General features: G+C 38.6%; 1 long non-coding RNA gene across 1 annotated transcript; it reads left to right on the forward strand.

Annotated features, from left to right (window-relative positions):
- Positions 1 to 20,203: 20,203 nt before the first annotated feature.
- Positions 20,204 to 21,111, forward strand: LOC145129358 (uncharacterized). The gene is made up of 4 exons (XR_013717466.1): positions 20,204 to 20,367; positions 20,456 to 20,557; positions 20,891 to 20,954; positions 21,035 to 21,111. It is a non-coding gene; the product is annotated as an uncharacterized LOC145129358 (long non-coding RNA).
- Positions 21,112 to 21,923: the final 812 nt, after the last annotated feature.

The following is a 21,923-nucleotide window of genomic DNA, read 5'->3' on the forward strand; positions in this document are numbered from 1 at the left end:
TTTTCTCTTGTATATAATCACATTTGATTATATGTATCGAATCATATATGATTTATATGTTATTAAATACATATAATCACATGTGATTAAATACACGTGAAAAACTAGTAAATCGAGAATGCAAAAATGAATATTGTCAATGTAAATCATATGTGATTAGATACATATAACAATACGTGATTATATGCATTTAATAAAATATTATTTACGTGGGCCGTATATATTTTCGTGTTTTCGATTTAATAATTTGCATCGTGTATTAAATCACATGTGATTATATGTATTTAATAACATATGATTTACATGGACAATATTTGTTTTCACGTGTTGATTCAATAGTAGTTCTTGTGTATTTAATCACATGTGATTATATATATTTAATCACATATGATTCGTATGGAAAATATTTATTCTTGTGTCTATTCAATAATTGTTCTAATATATTTAATCACATGTGATTATATGTATTTAATCACATATGATTTATGTGGACAAGATTCATTATTTCTTTCTCAATTCAATAGTTGTACTCATGTACTTAATCACATGTGATTATATGTATCAAATCACGTATAATTTATATTGATAATATTCACGAGTCAATATTTTTCCTTATGTAGTTAATCATATGTGATTGTATGTATTAATCACATATGATTAATGTGGAAAAAGAAAAACTATTTAATCAAAAACGCGAAAATGAATCTTGTGTACAGAAATCATATGTGACTAAATTTACAAGAACAACTATTGAACAAGAATGTTAAAATGAATATTGTTCATATAAATCATATCTAATTAGATACATATAATCTCATGTAATTAAGCACAGAAGAACAACAATTGAATCGAGAACGCAAAAATAAATATTTTCCACATAAATTCTATGTGATTAGATACATATAATCACATGTGATTATATGCATTTAATCACATATGATATATGTGGACGATATTTATCTTTGTGTTCTAGATTAAATAGTTGTTCTTGTGTATATAATCATATGTGATTATATGTATCTAATCACATATGATTTTGAAACATCCCAAAAATACAACCCAAAAATTTCGTTTTTAAAACATTATTAAAACCATCATAGTATCTGTCTCAAATCAAAATCGAATCATCAGAGTAAACTCCCAGGCTGTGACTGTAGTGTGTGCCATGCGATCAACATGAGTCCTTCCATTTGCTAGCTGAAGTACCTGTAACCAAGACTGAAACTGTAAGCACGAAGCTTAGTGAGCTCCCCCAAACTACCACATACCATAAAATAACACATATAACAAATACTGGGCCTTGCCCACTGCATCGGGCCCCGCCCGGCATCGGACAGAAGTCAAGCGTAATCTGGGCCCCGCCCACTGCATCGGGCCCCGCTCGGCATCAGACTGAAGTGTGGAATAAGCTGAACATAACATAACAAGGACATATAGCATAATCACATACTGCATCGGACCGAAGTCCGGATCATATAACACATACCACAAACATGCATGAATCACGAAGACATCAAACATACATACTACTGCATCGGGCCCCGCCCGGCATCGGACCAAAGTCCGGAACTACTATCATCTAAACGGGCCGACATTGTGGCCGTAGACCCGTTCCTACTAGAAGGAAACTCACCTCGTATGGCTGACTGCTGAAAAACTAAGCGAGGGATTCCTATCTGCTGCTCCGGCGACTCTCCGACTATAATTCCATAATAACACTTAATCAAAAATTGATAATCTCTCTTAGGGTAAAATGACCATTTTACCCTTCTGATCAAAGTCAACGCTAAGGTCAAAGTCAACTCTCAGTCAACCCAACTCGTCGAGTCCATCTACCGACTCGTCGAGTTTAAACGGTCATAACATCGGGACATCTCGATTCTACTCGTCGAGTCTCAGATTGGGCTCGTCGAGTCCTTTTGTTTCCGAGTCTCACTCATGTCCAACTCGCTGAGTCATCCCCTTAACTCAGTGGTATCACTCATAATCGAAGAAGGGTTTAGGGACATCGATCCGACTCGTCGAGTCCTAAGAACAACTCGGCGAGTCCATTGCATGCATAGACTATACAGTTGTTCCTAGGTGATTCCACTATCTCTAAATCATAGATATGGACTCCTTAGGCTAGAATAACACGTAAAGTTGCTAACTTTACGTGCATACATGATGCTATGAAGCTAAAACACCCAAAACAAGCTAGAAATGAGAGTCTAGGGCATAGAATGGGATCTTGGCTGAATAAAGGTGGAAACCTTGAGCTTCTAGAGCTCAAGAGTGCCCAGATCTAAAGTCCTTATAGTCCCAAAAGCCATCTACCTGAAATTATCTTGGAAAGGACCCCAAAAATGGCAACAACAAGCTTTCAAGAAGATCTAAGTGAAAATAAGCCAAGGTACAAACTTTATACCTTCAAGAACTCTGAAATGCAAGTAAAACTCTGGATCTTCTGCCTCTTCTTGAATCACCAATGGATCTCTTCCTTCTCCTAACTTCAAATCACATAAAAATGGCAAGAAAAGCTTGAAGACACTCAATGGTTGCTAGGGTTTCGAGAATGGACTGTGGAGGTGATGGAGGCTGGGGTGAGGACTCATAATGATGCTTAAATAGGGCGCAAACCCTAAGGATTAGTGTTTCCTCCTGATGGACCTACTCGCCGAGTCCATTTTCCGACTCGTCAAGTAGTCCACTTAAACCCCGCTGTCCAGCTCGCACCTATTCGACGAGTTAGGGCTACCAACTCGTCGAGTAGCTCTTATAAAATGAACATTTAGAGAATTACTTTCGTAACAGGAATGGGGCATTACAATTCTCCCCCAATTGTCTTAGACTTCGTCCTCGAAGTCTGTTGAATCTGAAAACAGCTCCGGGTAGTGCTCCCGCATCTCCTCCTCGGGCTCCCAAGTCCACTCTGAACCCTTCCGGGGCTGCCACTGCACCCTCACTAGTTGAACCACGTTGTTCCTCAAGGTATTCGTCTTCCGATCCAATACCGCAATGGGTCTCTCGATGTAATTCAGGCTACCATCAACCTGAATATCCTCCAATGGTACAACTGTTGACTCATCCGCCAAGCACTTCCGCAACTGAGAAACATGGAAGGTGCTGTTGATCTGGCTGAGCTCTGCTGGAAGATCTAGTCGATAAGCAACCCGACCCACCCGGGCCAAAACCCTAAACGGACCAATGAACCTGGGGCCCAGTTTGCCCCGCTTCCGAAATCTGATAACACCCTTCCAGGGTGACACCTTTAGGAGGACCATATCGCCCACCTGAAACTCCAAATCCGAACGCCGCTTGTCGGCGTAACTCTTCTGCCGACTCTGAGCAGTCTGGAGCCTGCTCCGAACTTGCTGAATCCGCTTTGTGGTCTTGAGTACTACCTTCGTACTCCCCATGACTCTCTGACCGACCTCACCCCAACAAATTGGGGTCCTACACTTCCTCCCATAGAGCATCTCAAAGGGAGGTCGGTCTATGCTGGCATCGTAACTGTTGTTATACGAAAATTCCGCTAACGGAAGATACGTATCCCAACTGCCACCGAAATCTAACACGCATGCGCGTAGCATGTCCTCGAGAGTCTGAATTGTCCTCTCGCTCTGACCGTCCGTATGAGGGTGGAAAGCGGTGCTGAACTGGAGACGAGTACCCATCTTGTCGGGAAACCGCTTCCAAAACCTGGAAGTAAACCGAACATCTCGGTCTGACACCACCGAGACAGGCACTCCATGCCGTGCCACTACCTCTCGCACATAAATCTCGGCCAACTTCTCGGCCGAGATGCTCTCCTGGATCGGTATAAAATAGGCGCTCTTGGTCAACCGATCCACGATAACCCATATCGAATCCACCCCACGTGTGGTCCTGGGAAGTTTCGTAATGAAGTCCATAGTGATGTCCTCCCATTTCCACACAGGAATATCTAACGGCTGCATCTTGCTGTGGGGCCTCTGGTGCTCTGCCTTGACCTTTTTGCAGGTCAGGCATCTCTCCACATACCAAGATACGTCCCGCTTCATGCAGGGCCACCAGTAATCGGGTCGAAGATCTCTGTACATCTTCGTCGCCCCTGGATGGATGGAGAACCGAGACTTGTGAGCCTCATCCATCAACACCTGTCGTACTCCGCCCCAGTATGGTACCCAGACCCTCCCATGTAGGGTCAACAATCCTCGGCTATCATAATCGAACGAAGCTACTCGGCCCACTATCCTCTCGCACTTATGGCGCTCCTCTTTCAGGCCCTCAACCTGTGCCTCCCTAATCTTCTCCAGTAGTGGAGTAATCACTGTAATCCTCAAGTAGATATCTCAAATCGGAGCCGCTACCGCCTTGCGACTCAGGGCGTCGGCCACTACATTGGCCTTGCCCGGGTGGTAGAGGATCTCACAATCGTAATCCTTTACCACGTCTAACCATCGATGTTGCCTCATGTTCAAATTCGGCTGATCCATGAGGTACCTCAAACTCTTGTAGTCCTTATAAATAGCACACCGGACCCCATAGAGGTAATGCCACCAAATCTTGAGGGCGAACACTACAGCCCCCAACTCCAAATCATGCGTCGGGTAGTTAGCCTCGTGAGGCTTTAACTGTCTCGAGGCATAAGCTATCACATGCCCCCGCTGCATCAACACTACACCCATACCTGTGATCGAAGCGTCGCAATAGACTACAAAGTCATCTACTCCCTCTGGCAGGGTAAGAATCGGCACCTCGCACAGCCGCTGCCTGAGCGTCTCAAAAGCTATCTGCTGCTCAGGACCCCAGCGAAACACCACCGACTTCTTGGTCATTCGGGTCAGCGGAACTGCTATCTTGGAGAATTCCTGGATGAATCTCCGGTAGTCCCTACCAAACCTAGGAAACTTCGAATCTCGGATGGAGACTTCGGGAATTCCCACTTCATCACGGCCTCTATCCTGGCCGGATCGACTAATATACCCTTCTGGTTGACGAGGTGTCCCAAAAACTGCACCTCGCGCAACCAGAACTCGCACTTGGAGAACTTTGCGAAAAGTCTCTCCCTACTCAAGGTCTCAAGCACCTTTCTCAGGTGTTCCTCATGCTGCTCCTCAGTCTTGGAATAAACCAAGATATCATCAATGAATACTATCACAGACTGATCCAGCATCGGCATGCACACGCGGTTCATGAGGTCCATGAACGCGGCTGGAGCATTGGTGAGCCTAAACGGCATCACCACAAACTCATAGTGACCATAACATGTCCTAAAAGCGGTCTTCTGCACATCATCATCTCTAACCCGCATCTGGTGATATCCGAACCGTAGATCAATCTTGGAGAACCAAGATGCTCCCTGAAGCTGGTCGAAAAAATCATCTATCCTCGGGAGGGGGTAACGGTTCTTTACCGTTACCTTGTTCAGCTCCCGGTAGTCTATGCACATACGGTGCAACCCGTCCTTCATCTTCACAAACAGGATCGGGCTCCTCATGGTGAACTGTTCGGCCTGATAAAACCATTGTCTAACAGCTCTTGCAGCTGTGTAGACAACTCCTGCATCTCGGGAGGAGCCAACCAATATGGTGCCTTGGCTATCGGAGCCGCACCGGGAACTAGGTCAATCCGAAACTCAACCTGTCTCTCCGGAGGTATCCCAGGAAAATCCTCTGAAAAATACGTCCGGGTACTCTCGTACTACTAGCACATCGTCGACTGTCGTCTTACTCTTATCCCGGGTATCCAGGACATAAGCAACATATCCCGCACAACCTCGCTGAAAATAACGTCTTGCCATTGCTGCTGAACAAAGAATCGGTCCGCATTGTGGCCTCTCGCCCTGAATCACTAACTCTTCCCCACTAGGAGTGCGAACCCTCACCAACTGTAGCTCACAATCAATCACTGCTCCATTGGAACTCAGCCAATCCATACCCACTATAACCTTATTCCCTCGCAGGGGAATAGGAACCAAGTCTACTGAGAACTGCTCATCAAATAACTGTAGTATACATCCTCTATGAACTCTCGCGGCCCTGACGGTCCTATCATCTGCTATCTCAACGTCGAGTGGACAATCCAGCTCCCCCGGAGCTCTGCTAAATTGCTTGCTAAGTGCAAGCGACACAAACGATCGGCTAGCCCCCGAATCAAACTATACCGTGGCTGAAATGTCGTTCACTAGGAATGACCCTATAAACAACACATAAACATTAGAAATAATCTAGAGTAATAGAGAGAAAATGGAGAAAAATACGTACCAGCAACTACATCAGGATTCGCTCGCGCCTCCTCTGCTGTCAACTGGAAATCTCTACTCTTCGCCATTGGCGCCTCTGCACGACCCTGCCGGCCGTCTGTAATCCTCAGTGTGGTAGGAGCGGGTACCACCACCTGTCTTGTGGGTGCTAAAATTAGACACTGGGACTTCTTGTGTCCCCTATGATTGCAATGGAAGCAAATCAAATCAGATGTTGTGATGGTAGTGGTAGTTGTTGTATAATCCCTACGCATATGCCCAGTCCGACCACACTTGAAGCAGCCGGAACTTCCCGCCTTGCACACCCCATCGTGCAACCTGCCACACTTGCCACACCGACTGTGGCTCTGCTGTCCCCTAGACCTGTGATCGGACACCTTGGTCTTTTTGCCCGAACCTCCTGCGCCAGAAGTCACCTCTGGCTTCCTCTTCCTCTCCATCTCTAGATCAATCTCCCTCTCACGAGCCCTTGCAATCATGTCCTCCAGCGTCTTGTAGCTGGAGCGGCTCACAAACTGGCGGATATCACTCCGCAACATCTCATGATATCGGGCCTTCTTCATCTCCTCGTCTGCTACATACTGCGGAACGAGGAGGGCCCTCTCCCTGAACTTGGTGGTAATCTCCACCATAGTCTTTGTCGTCTGCTGGAGGTCCTGAAACTCCCTAGCAAGCTGCTGCACCTCAATAACAGGTGCGAACTCGGCTCTGAACCTGTTCGTGAAATCACTCCAGGTCATAGCATCCAACACAGTGTCATCTCCAATAGCTCTCCCGACCTCCTCCCACCAATCTCCTGCCCTGTCATTCGGAAGACAGGATACTAATCTGACCTTGTCCCCCTCGGGACATCTGCTGGTGCGGAACGCGTTGGCGACATCCGCCAACCACCTGGTACTCGCAATGGGGTCCCGAGCCCCATGGTAGTCGGGAGCTCCACAAGCTCTGAACTCCCTGAATGTCAATGTGCGTGATCCCATCATGGCCGCTACCTCAGTACGGAACGCGCCCAACTTCTCATCCAACAGCTCAAGAATACCCTCCTTGACCGATCCAAAGATCACAGGAGTCTGCTCAAGTATGCTACGCGTGACCTCTGAAGAGATGAACTCTCTGGTCTGCTCATCCAAATGCTCGGCTCCCGAGCCTGAACCTGATCCCTCTCCGACACCTGAACTGCCGACTGCTGGTCTAGGGCGTAAAACCACCATTCTGCAACACATGATAATAATCATTAGAAATACTAACATAACTAGAGGGATCACTTCTACCACAAGTTTCCTGGTCTTGTCTCAGCCTTCCTTGATTCGAGTACGGATCCACTACTTTCAGTAGTACGGGCCCATACTACCTTCCACAACTATCCGTACTTTCCTCAAGAACTGCCTTGACTCCACGAAGTCCCTTCTACTGCTACTGATCTCTGATACTCTCATCCTAAGCTTTCCCTAGGGTAATCACCGACCCACTCTCCGCCATCAGCTGCGTAAGAAGTCCCTGCTTTCTTCCCCTAACTAGCTCGCAAATACTATTACATATCACTCAGACTAGATAATTCTTCGAATGAGAGATCCTACCCTACAACGGTTGGACACAGACAAGAGCTACGAAATAGGGTTAAACCTAACCTTCTGAAATTATTTAGTCCTTGCAGTATGTAACTTAACATATTTGTTTACTAGTTAGTGAAAGACAACTAGAACTCCTAAAAGCACAAAGCAAGCAACATTCGGACATCGAGTGCACATAATCAGACATATACTAATCAGGCTATCATACTGACCAATCTGTACTGGCATGCAGTTCTCATAAAGTTGAACACATATAACAAGCACATAAGGCATCCTTCCTAGATCCTTAGTCCTATTCTAGCATGCTGTTCTAACAAAGCTGATAATCATAACATAACATAATCTTGTATGGGTAATTTGGGAGTACTTACTTGAGCTCGGCTGATTGCATGCACACACCCTTTTCTCTTTTCAACGTTCTTTTCTATTTAAAAAAATCCTTTTATAAAAAATGATTTTCTTTTTGAAAATTTCTATACCAATTCCTTAGTTTGAGTTCAGACACACTCGAAAGTGTGCCTGAATCACTCAAACCAAGGCTCTGATACCAACTTGAAACATCCCAAAAATACAACCCAAAAATTTCCTTTTTAAAACATTATCAAAACCATCAACCATCCAAAATCGTAAGTAAAATCATAATCATGTATCATAAAACATCATAGTATCTGTCTCAAATCAAAATCGAATCATCAGAGTGAACTCCTAGGCTGTGACTGTAGTGTGTGACATGCAATCAACCCGAGCCCTTCCATTTGCTAGCTGAAGTACCTGTAACCAAAACTGAAACTGTAAGCACGAAGCTTAGTGAGCTCCCCCAAACCACCACATACCATACAATAACACATATAACAAATATTGGGCCTTGCCCACTGCATCGGGCCCCGCCCAGCATCGGACCGAGGTCCGGAATAACTTGGGCCCCACCTAGCATCAGACCGAAGTCCGAAATAAGCTGAACATAACATAACAAGGACATATAGCATAATCACATACTGCATCGGACCGAAGTCCGGATCATATAACACATACCACAAACATGCATGAATCACGAAGACATCAACATACATACTACTGCATCGGGCCCCGCCCGGCATCAGACCGAAGTCCGGAACTACTATCATCTAAACGGGCCGGCATTGTGGCCGTAGACCCGTTCCTACAGGAAGGAAACTCACCTCGTATGGCCGACTGCTGAAAAACTAAGCGAGGGATTCCTATCTGCTGCTCCGGCGACTCTCCGGTTATAATTCCATAACAAAACTTAATCAAAATTTGATAATCTCTCTTAGGGTAAAATGACCATTTTACCCTTCTGATCAAAGTCAACGCTAAGGTCAAAGTCAACTCTCAGTCAACCCAACTCGTCGAGTCCAACTACCGACTCGTCGAGTTTAAACGGTCATAACATCGGGACATCTCGATTCTACTCGTCGAGTCTCAGATTGGGCTCGTCGAGTCCTTTTGTTTCCGAGTCTCACTCATGTCCAACTCGCTGAGTCATCCCCTTAACTCAGTGGTATCACTCATAATCGAAGAAGGGTTTAGGGACATCGATCCGACTCGTCGAGTCCTAAGAACAACTCGGCGAGTCCATTGCATGCATAGACTATACAGTTGTTCCTAGGTGATTCCACTATCTCTAAATCATAGATATGGACTCCTTAGGCTAGAATAACACGTAAATTTGCTAACTTTACGTGCATACATGATGCTATGAAGCTAAAACACCCAAAACAAGCTAGAAATGAGAGTCTATGGCATAGAATGGGATCTTGGCTGAATAAAGGTGGAAACCTTGAGCTTCTAGAGCTCAAGAGTGCCCAGATCTAAAGTCCTTATAGTCCCAAAAGCCATCTACCCGAAATTATCTTGGAAAGGACCCCAAAAATGGCAACAACAAGCTTTCAAGAAGATCTAAGTGAAAATAAGCCAAGGTACAAACTTTATACCTTCAAGAGCTCTGAAATGCAATTAAAACTCTGGATCTTCTGCCTCTTCTTGAATCACCAATGGATCTCTTCCTTCTCCTAAGTTCAAATCACACAAAAATGGCAAGAAAAGCTTTAAGACACTCAATGGTTGCTAGGGTTTCGAGAATGGACTGTGGAGGTGATGGAGGTTGGGTTAGGACTCATAATGATGCTTAAATAGGGCGCAAACCCTAAGGATTAGTGTTTCCTCCTGATGGACCTACTCGCCGAGTCCATTTTCCGACTCGTCAAGTAGTCCACTTAAACCCCGCTATCCAGCTTGCACCTACTCGACGAGTTAGGGCTACCAACTCGTCGAGTAGCTCTTATAAAATGAACATTTAGAGAATTACTTCCGTACCAGGAATGGGGCGTTACAGATTTATATAGACATCATTATTTTTTGTCCGTATAAATCATATGTGATTAGATACATATAATCACATATGATTATATGTATTTAATCACATATGATTACAATAGACAAAGAACAATTATTGAATCGAGAATGTGACAATTAATCTCATCCACATAAATCATATATGATTGGATACACATAATCACATGTTATTAGGGTATCTGTGAATAATAACATAAAACAAGTAATGCCTACATAATAGGAGAGTTAGCACTCACATCCTTGATCTTGAAAATTAGCTAGCATGAGAAAGATAGATCTTTTCCTTTCCGAGAACCTACACAAAAATTATAACATTATTTAGCTTGTGTTTGTTGTATTAATCTTATAAAACTTATGTACATATTTCCATATTTTCTGTTAGATTGTAGTCCTCTGTTTGGTATATGTTTTCTTACCTTTCAACCCATTATTAAATTTTGATAAAATTATATTGGTAAAGTTACCTCTTTTATCTTTCAGAAGTATAAAGATCTCATTCTAATGATTTTTGGTTGATTTTATATTAAATTTACTAGTTAGTAACTTTAAGCTGTCACATTCTGGACCACTCAACACTATTGGCATAAACTGTACCAATATACTAAGAATTACATCAAACCCATTATATTTCGGAAATTGAAAATCCATATCTAACTGTAGGCTTTGGAATTTTGGTATTTGGAGTTCTGATGAATTTATTATGATTTTTTGAAGACAATGCAAGAAATCTGTGACAGCATGGACCAGCCTGAGAAGATTGTCAATTTTACCCCTCAAGGAGTTGGAATTTCGAAATGTGATTCAAAGTTCGAAGAAAGTAGACACACTAAGATTTCCATAAAACTAAGTCTCATGATTTTTAGATATTCGTATTGACTTGCACGGATTTTAGAAGTTGGAGGACAAATTTGGGAAAATTGATCATAATATCTTCTAAATCATTTTTGGTGTTCTATTAAGGATTTAATGGTTAAGCCTTAAGTTTATCACTTTTAAAATGATTGTTGGTTAATTATTAGGCTATAGAGATGTGAAATTCAGTTTAACCGAAGGGCCTTAATGTTTGGCTTAATGAGGGTTCAAAGTTAAGGATTTTCAAATAAAATGTCACTTTGGGGAAATGAAGTCCATTAAAAAAACAGAGGCAAATTAACACAGAGACTTGAAAATGATGTTGTTTCAGCAATAAAAAAAACATCAACAAGCACCTACATACTGCAACAATAAATACACCACCTTATTCTTGATTTATTTGTAGAGGTTTTTTCATCGAGACATTTCATCGAACACTTGGTGTTCATAAAAAATATGTAAGCTGTCACAATTTCTATGAGATTATATGAAACAATATAGAAGTTAATTACCCCAAATGAAAGAGTAATGAAGCAACAATAACAACAAGAATCACTAATCATCCAGCAAGTATGTATTTGACGTCATTCAAAATTCATAATAAGATGTGTAAGCTCAAAATCCAAGAAAATCACCAAGAATGTGAATCTGATTCACATTCGTTTGCTTCAATAATCTCATACAGATCAGATTCCGTAAGCTCAAAATCCAAGTATATATCTCGAATTTTCTTCTAGAAGGTGGTAATAAGATATGTTTGATTTCCATAATGGATGGGTGAAGAAGGAGCCTAATAAGCTTAATCTAACGAATGATACTAACAGCAACAGAAGCACGTTCGAATATATCATTTATATTTTTTATTGCTACTTTCTCGCTGATATTAGTATCAATTTCCTTCTTTGTTTGTTGATTTAATCATCCACCAAGTAAATTCTACACTACAATTACTTACATGATCAACAAAAATGATCCAATTATACGCATAATTTATCGCAAAAGCAAGCAAGTTCATAATTCATCAACAATAGGAAATAATTTAGGAATTTTGTAGATAGAATGTCTTCAATGATGTGAGATCAAGTATTAGACACTCGATTCTTCGTTCATTATAAGTTTAATTTCATAAATTTCGTGATAAATCATGTCAATTTAGGTTGAAAAACGCAAGTGTATAGACTCGAAAAAAAACCCTACCTGGAAGCTCATATCGATCGTGTTTGCAGAGATCAACATCGTTGTCAATTGGGACTTGCGGAAGAGATTGCTAACAATAAGCTCCTCGTCGGGGTGAAATCAGAAACAAGATGTTTCGACGGAGGTCCGGTGGCTTCAGCGGAGGTCGGGTGGCTTCGATGGTGGTCCGACGTGAAAAATGAGATGAGAAAAGATACGTCTTTGTGGGGTGGGGTATGGTATTTTTTTTATTTATCTAATTAATAGTTATAACAAACAAGCGTGTTTTTTGAACTTACAGGCTAAAAAATGTTCTCAAATGTTTTCATTGGAACATAACTCTCTCTCTCTCTCTCTCTCTCTCTATATATATATATATATATATATATATATATATATATATATATATATATATATATATATATATATATATATATATATATAAACCTATATAGGGAAGAGTTATTTGGAAAACAAAAAAACCCTAAAAATCATAAAAATGCATAAAAAAAATATCTACACATTACAAAACTTTTTTTTGAATTATTTTATCAAAAAATCGCAGCCTTTTTGACAATTTCGCTGAAAAAAAAAAATCAAATTTTTTTTTATTATTTTTTTTTTGTAAAAAAAAAAATTTCAAAAAAATTTTCAGCGATTTTATGTTAAAAACTGCGATTTTTTGATAAAAAAAAATTCAAAAAAAAGTTTTGTGATCTCTAAGTATTTTTTTTATGCATTTTTATGATTTTTAGGGTTTTTTTTAGGGTTTTTTTGTTTTCCATAGAACCTAAACCTATATATATATATATATATATATATATATATATATATATATATATATATATATATATATATATATATATATATATATATTCCATTTTAAATCACATATAAATACACATATTCACTTCATTTTTTACCTACACAAAACCTCTATTTCACTTCATCTTATACACACAACTCAACCAATTTCTCATTCAACCATATATGGATCAAAACCCGAACACTCTTCTAAACACATCCATTTCGCTCGGTTTCGTGCAATCTGAAGGCTATGTCAACCTCCTCAACTCGCAAAGCTCACCAAAACTACAATTTTCCGGTAACTTTTTCAGTCCCGCCTCGCTCTATATGTAACAAAATCCAAACCTTCAACAAAACATTTTCAACACCTTTGTTTCCATTCCACAAACAACCACACAACCACAACCCACACAAACAACTACACAACCACAATCCACACAAGCAATGCAAATTACGGTTGCCGAGACGCAAGCAGGTGGTGGTGGTAGTCAGAAACCAAAAGGGAGAGGGAAAAAGAAAAGGAAAGCGGTCGCGGACGCAAAAAATGACAAAGAACCTCCAACATGGTGGACACCGGAGGAGCACGAGTTGGTGGTGGCGTGGTGCGAGACATCAAAACAGCCAACTATGGGAAACGATACAAAGAGATGTGGATTTTGGGAAGCTGCAAGCCTGCAATTATAAAATTTCGTACAATTTTGAACAAAAGGGAGACATATCGCACTCAGGATATGCTTTGTAGCAAGTGGTCTACACTTAATAAGAAGTGCACCAAGTTTAATTCGAACTACAACAAACTTTCTTCGCACAAGCAAACTGGTGAGAACGAATTTGATGTGTTTAGAGTCGCGAGGGAGCAATATCACATAAAAATGGGTCACGTTTTTTAGTATGAAAAAATTTGGGAGATTTTGAGAAATGACCCAAAATGGCTTAAGACGTCAACATCGTTGGAGGTACAATCAAAGAGGTCTCGTGATTCGGGTTCGGTTGACGTTTCCGACGCACGAACGAACATCGACCTCAACTCCGATGCCGATGAGCTCCCGGATGACATTGAAGAGATCTCCAAGCCACAACGACCGATAGGGTGCGACAAAGCGAAGCGCGCTCAATGACAGGTAGATGAAAGAGAAAGTAGGCTTCGAGAGCACACATAAATGATTGAAAAATTCGATGCCCACAACGCAATCGCAATTAAAAAAAATATGAATTGCAATGTGAGCATTTGGGGTTCCTTCGTCAGCAAGCAAAGAAAGATTGAATGACAAAGGATTTGGAAATTCTTCAGAGAAGCAAGGAAAATATGACACCGAGACAAGTGCAAGTGCTCCGAAAGATGAAGGAAAAGATCAAGAAGAAATATTTGGGCGAGAACTAGTGTATTGTTATTATGTTTTTTAAATTTAAGACTATCGTATTTTTTCCGTTCAATTTTTTTTTTGTAATGTCGTTTTTAATTAATGTTATTTTTAAACTTATTTGGAGTAATAACATAGTGTCCACACCCACCGGCCTTAACGACCTAAAACCCCAACTCAAATGGCTTTTTAAGGAAAAAAAACTATATTGGTTTACTAAACAAAATAAATTGAACTGACTTGTGCTCACCGGTCACTCTTAGCAAATTGACAAAATAAATGTTTTGTTCAAAGTTGAAAAGTTAGTGAAAGAGATTGAAAAAATGTAGAATATATACATTTTTTGTATTGAATTTATAAAGTGCAATGAATTGATTTTGATTATGATATCTGAATTGATAAAGTGTTGCTAACATAGTATTGTTTTTTTACTGAATGAATGTGTTGTGTGAGTTAATGACTATTTAATCCTCATGTTTAAAAGTAACAAATAACAAAGTTATCATTTATTTCTAAATTGTTATAAAATATAAGTGTACAATATCATATTAAATAATTTTAAATTTTTGTATAAATTTAAAATAACATGATAAAATAAAAGTGTACAGTGTTTATATCATGAATATAGTTTTAGAATCTTGAATTAAATAATTATGAAAAAAGTTATAAATTATGAACAATTTATCAACCGGATAGGAGTGGGGGTTTATTTTTTATTTTTTATTTTTATTTTGAAAACTTATATATTTGGCCTTCCTTTGCAATAATTCTTAGATTTTAGGGAATCAAAAATAACAATAAATACAAACTTGGATAGATTCAAGGATCGTGTTTTCAAACACTTTTCGAAATCTGTAATTTGTCTCTTTTCCCTGGGGGTATACGAACTCAGAAGTTGGATAATCCAACAATGAATTAATCTGAATTACATACCTAATACAGATTGTGAAACACAAAATACCTTGCTTAATATGTTCTTGAGAGTTAGAGAAAACCTTAATGAACAAATTTTCGAGTATATGTATTGTAACCCTTTTTCTGGAACATAAAACATGTTCTTATACAAGAGGGAACTATGGTTATTGGTGGTTGCATAAGATTTGGTGCCAAAATAGTTAGGTATGTAAGATAACCAACACCTGCATCATCATGATTCCATCAAGTGAGTTTTGGCGGGAAAATGCATGAATGGAACATAAAATCCATTTAGGTTTCGGAGCGCGACCCCGTGGAACCCCATACCCAGGGGTACACCCCCCGGACCGTCGTATCACAAGCTTATATTAATCATTCCGAGTGTGCACCCCGCACTTTCAACCTCGGTGAGTGAAATAGAACTCAACCTATCTTAATATTAATAACACTACACTAAAACATGTTGATGAAACTAAAATCACTTACAACAATCTTTACCACAATGAAAAACATTCATCGAGGGTAAGCATAGAAAGTTTTTCCAAACTTTGGTTCAAATCTTGTTGGTCTTTTTATAATTCAATTTTTTATACATGAGCTTTGTAAATAAAACCAAATGATAGTGCAAGAAATATGTCGATTAAGAAAATAAAGAGGGAAACATATATTGATGCGAGGGTAGTTTTGGAAAAAAAAATTAGGAGATTACCACTTATATAATGCTAACGACTCTAATTTCCAACTTAACCCGCTAAGATATTTTCTTAACATTAAATTAAACCAAAAAGAAACACTATTATATATTTTTTTCAAGTTAAGGTTGTGTTTGGCGCTCCACAGCTAGCTGATAAGCTAACTTCATTTTCGAGTTTTTTTTAATAGACCTGTTTGACAAGCCAAAAAATAGCTGATAAGCTAGCTTATAAACTAGCTTTTTAAAAACACTACAAGAAAAAGACCCTTTTACGACGCGCAAACCACAACACTCATTGATTTATGTTACGCAAAAGAGAGTGACATTAAAAAAGTGTCATCTCTTCAAAAGAAATTTAAGGATTTAGGTCACGCATTATTGCGTGCCCTTAAATTAATGTCTCGTGTAAAAAAATTAAAAACACGGAGGGCACTTTATCTAAAATGTGCGACCTACATTCGTTTCGATCTGTTCTCTAATATCTCCTCTCCTTCGTCTCCGCCCCTCACCCACCTCCACTACCTCCAACCCACACCGACTCTTCAGGCCTCACACAACGATGATGTACCGCCCCTCTCGACCAACTCTTCATCCACCATCACCGTTCCATTTATGTGAGCCCTAAGAATTAACGGAGATGGAGAAGACTATGGAACAATCAGTGTACATCAAGTTTAAGGTTACAAGTCTAAGATTTCGTCTGATAATTATACTCTCTCTCTCTCTCTCTCTCTCTATATATATATATATATATATATATATATATATATATATATATGTTTTTCTTGCAATTGATTTTTGAAAAAAAAAATTATTGATAATCACCGGTGAATGAAAGGAAAACAACTCAAACTTCTGGCTCGCAAGAAAGGCGAATAACTGTTGCATCTTCCTTTGGATGTCAACAGCTTAACCAATCGGGAATCAACTAATCAACTGAAGCTGCTCAGTCTTCTAGCATAGCGGAGTGAGATATATGGAAGAATGAACTTAGCCTTCAACCACGGGGTCCTTTAGGCAGCCGATTGCCCGTTTGCTTCCACTGACTTACTCTTTCGGCAAATAATTTTACCAAAAAGCCCGATTCGTTTCCGACTTTCACTTACCTTTAGAGCTTCCTATCTAAGTCAAGAAATTTATGGATTGTTTGATTCATCGGTCATTTACAAATTCGGGAGATGTAAAAGAAGCGGCATAATCATTAGCTATTGAAATAAGAGGCCCTGAACAATTGTGCTCATCATGATTTTAGTGAGGTCTGAATGACCGAATCCTTATCATCCACCTTCATATCTTCTTTCTCAATCGGTCTATTAAAATCCAGTTGGTGTGCCTCATCCTTCAGCTTCTGTTGGCCCTATTGGTTTGCTCCACCTAATAATGCTGGTACGTAATTTGGTCATGACTCATGATCATTTATTGTAATTGTTGTTCATAATTGCTGATTTGGTCATGACTCCTCCTACCAACAATCCAAGCAGTGAAGACTTTCTCGATTAAGGAAACCTCCTCACTAACTGCACAAGGTCCTCTCTTTTTCTATCATCCATCTCCATTCTTAATCTTTATCTGACAGCTATAGTTTTGTTTTTGATTTTGTCTTCTATCTTAACACTCCAGTGAATTGCAATTGCAATTGCAATGGTTTTCCGATAATTACTTGTACTATCTTGTTACTTCGATTCACTTTGGATCTTGGTTTTTTTATTACTAGTAGACCTGACAATTCCTGACACGAATACACGAATCTGTGAGAGACACGACACGAATACACGACACGAATACATCTTAAAAACTGAGATAATGATTATTTCTCATCGTGTCAAATTTATGGCTGACACGTTTTCATGACACAAATACACGAATTGTCAGGTCTAATTACTAGAATGTAGTACTTACAACACTTAGATTCATTTATCGAGTACTCTATTGCATTGATAAAACAGGGGTTGACTCTGAGCATTTTAATATTGAGTTTGGAACGAGTTAGGTCAACCTTTGAATTACTGGATGACACTGCTTCCAAAAATCGCTTTTCTCACTCTTCTAATGATCTATAATGGAAACCAAGTAGAATCAGATGCCTTTAATCATCACTACAAAGATGGAGATGTTGTCCCCTTGTATGCCAACAAAGTTGGGCCATTCTCTAATCCTCGTTTAGTCATATCTCCTCCAAAGTTTTTATTTTTATTTTTTTTATTTTTTTAACTAATTCTTGTTTAATTTGTTTCCAGGGAAATATATGCTTATTATGATCTTCCCTTTTGTTCTACAGGTACTTCTTTATTGCATATGTTGGTCTTCCTTTTGTTATCTTTACAACTTACTAAAAACTTCTAATTCCTATATTGTTTTTCTAATAAAAGATATTGTGAAAGAGAAGAAACTTAATCTAGGGGAGATTTTGAATGGAGAACATCTTGTTTCAACTCCATATAAACTTGAATTTATTGTGGAAAAGCATTTTGAGTTATTGTGCCTAGTGGTAGGGCCACTTATTTTCATATTCTTGAGGAAATTTCCTCCATAAAAAGGTTAATGGAAGATCCAGATGAAGAAACTGGTGTCAACATCATAGCATCTGTACGTTTCTGTTTCCTTTGTTCTTTCTGCATTAAGTCAAAAAGAAAACCGATATAGCTTACTAGATTAAGTTACTTGCTAATCATGTTATGATGAAATATAATTGGCTAATTGAATGTGAATCATTTTTTTATATATCAAACAAAATAGTTGTTTAAAATGTTACTAAATCAACAGCCATTTGTTATAGTTATTCAACTAGTGGGGAATGGGGATGCTCTGTACTACATAAATGATTTTTCTACAGCTGAAAGGTTACAATGGCATGAATATGCCGCTGAAATACCAGATTGGTCTGAAACAAATTTCTTTGACCTATGGATTTCTACTTTCCATCTTAAAACCCATGGAATTTAATTCCTAACATTTCATCCCTCCTTAGAAAAACTTTAATCTATACGAACCTATTTATACTAAATATAAAGGATACCTACTCTAATACAACTATAGGAAAAACAAAACTTAAACAAGTACCAACATAAATTACATGATGCATTCAGTCAATTTAAGCAATATTTTCCTCAAATAATGCCTAAAATTGTTTTTTCTTTTTATTTTTATATCTTCGGATAGTGATTTGTGTAGTATATCAATCTTTTTTTTTTTGTATTCTGTGTGTTAGAAAACGAAGATAAGATGGCAAATTTGATTCCTGACAACAAAATCCCTCAACTATTTGCTTTTAATGAATCAAGTTTTCTCTCGAAATCTGCCGATATTGCCCCTGATATGAATTCAGCCATACAAAAACAGGACAATACTGTTTCTCAATCAAGCATACCCCCTAAACATATAGATACACACCAAAACACTACCAATAACAATAATTTTCTTTCCGATACTGCCCCTGATATGCCTCTTAGTGTGTCCCCAATGGAGGACCTTTTGTGTTCTGTTGTTCCTTGTAGCTTTTCTTCCGATAATACCCCTCCCCATATTAATCTCCATAACCCAAAAAGTGTCTCACCCCAAAATACCGATTATTTTCTTCACCAAGTTAATCTTAATAATCCAAAAAGTGTCTCACCCCAAAAAAACCGATAATACCCTTCACCAAAATAATCCAAAAAGTGTCTCGCCCTAAAATACCGATAATACCCTTCATGAGAATATTTCAAGTCCTACTATACAAAGACACGTGTCCTCACTTAAAACTTACAGCATCTTACCACATCCCCCTCAGTGAACAAACAACCCACACAAGATGATGTTGAGAAAAATACCAAATTACCCTTGGCTACTATAAATAAAGAAAATCCCAAGTTAATTCCAACCGAGGTTTTCAGAAAGGTGAAGTCCAACATCAAAAGTTGTGTAGTTCCAATGAGAAAACGTGTCCGTTTTTCAGAACCTGAAACTATTCACACAAAAAAAAAACCGAGTCACATTCTGATCTGATACCCCATTCTTTTTGAAATCTATAAGTCTTTTAAAATATGAAAAAAAATCTTTCTTGTTAGTCCAAAGACGATAAAACAAACTCGTAAAGGTTATTATTTACATTCCAATAAATTAATTTTATATTTTTGGTTTTAGATGATTCATTTTATAACGATGGCATTGGGAGGAGAAGGCTACCTTAATTTCATGGGAAACGAGGTAAGATTACGTAGACAACTATTTATAATTTAGAAGATAAAAAAATTATTTTTATTCTCTCATGATATATTAATATTTAAAAATGTCTTTTTTATATGGTTTGGTCATCCCGAGTGGATTGATTTCCCAAGATCAGGCAATAATTGGAGTTATGAAAAGTGTAGACGCCAATGGGAACTTGTTGATACAGAGCACTTAAGATACAAGGTTGGATACTTTTTTTTTTAATATTTTATAATTTTATATCTACATTTTGTTACAATTACATTTTAAAAGCGTGAGTTTATAAATGCAGTTCATGAACGCTTTTGATAGAGCTATGAACTTGCTTGATGAAAATTTTTCCTTCCTCTCATCAACCAAGCAGATTGTAAGCAGCACAGATGAAGATGACAAGGTACACCATTAGAACGCTTTTGATAGAACCTTCCTCTAAAACCAAAAATATAAAATTAATTTATTGCAATGTAAATAATAAACTTTACGAGGTCAAATGCGCTACAATTAGAACCTTCATTTGAGTTGTTACATTCAGGAGGTAACCTTGACCTCTTGAATCACTGCATGCCTTTCTTCTTTTTTCACATCAACTGTTCCATTCATCTTTTTAAAATCTATGGAGTTTATAGTGTCCCTTATGTATTTATCAAGTATTCGATTGTAATGAACTGAATTTATTTATTTATTTATTTATGCACTTGTGCTGATATGTATATGTGCTTGTGTGTAGGTTGGTGTCAAAAAGCTTGCAGATGTTCACTTTTCCCTCATTTGACCACTCACATCCGGCTTAAGTATTTGCAACTAACATTTCTTGTTTGATTCTTCTATTAATTATATTAGCATATTAATTTTTTGACTTTTATTTGATCAGGTCACAAGAATTATCGGAGCAGGGGGTTCATTAGTCTTAAAGAATTATGAAAGGCAAGATGCAACTCTACTTAGTTGGAATTTGATGTTTATCACCTTTGTGCATATCTTTTTAGTTTGTAGAGCATTACATTGCAGAAGGTGTCCCTTAATAGCAATGTAGTATTAGGTTATATAGTTAGGGAAAACCTATTAATAACAATGTATAATCAGATCCCCTTAATATCAATGTATTACAATTTTTTGACATGATGTTATTGGATGAAATTTATTGTTTTGGTATATATTCGTTTCCATAATTTTTTATTATGCGTAAATTAGTATCGTAAAGGCACGTCGTAAATGTATATTGTAAATGGTTGCTGAAGTTTATGACACGCAAATGCGTGTCATCTTCATTTATGATAGGGGCTTTAATGATACGCAATGTGTGTCCTAAACACACATTGTAAGGTTACGACACGCAAATGTGTGTCATCTTCCTTTATGACGGGGCCTTCCTTAACACACAATGCTTGTCGTAAGTGCGCGTCGTAAATGTGTGTCGTAACTGCGCGTCGTAAATGCGTGTCGTAAATAGACGACACGCAAAAGCGTGTCGTCTTTCGTTATGACAGGGCCATCCTTGAGACGCATTTGTGTGTCGTCTGAGCGTTTTACGACACGCATTGCGTGTCGTAAAAGGCTGTTTTTGTAGTAGTGAAAGCTATTTATACTAGCTTTTTATGAGCTTTTTTAAATTCTTCTGAATATGCCCTTAAATAATTATAGAAACATACTTTTTTAAATGTTCTTTTATGTCATTTTATATCTTTCAGCTAGCTTCTCAGCTAGTTTTACCAAGCATCATTTTTTCTAAACTAACTTATAAGCTAGCACCTAGCTTTTCA

Source organism: Lactuca virosa, chromosome 8 (genome assembly GCF_052849685.1).
Source record: "Lactuca virosa cultivar CGN04683 chromosome 8, Lactuca_virosa_CGN04683_v6, whole genome shotgun sequence".
NCBI lineage: Eukaryota > Viridiplantae > Streptophyta > Magnoliopsida > Asterales > Asteraceae > Lactuca > Lactuca virosa.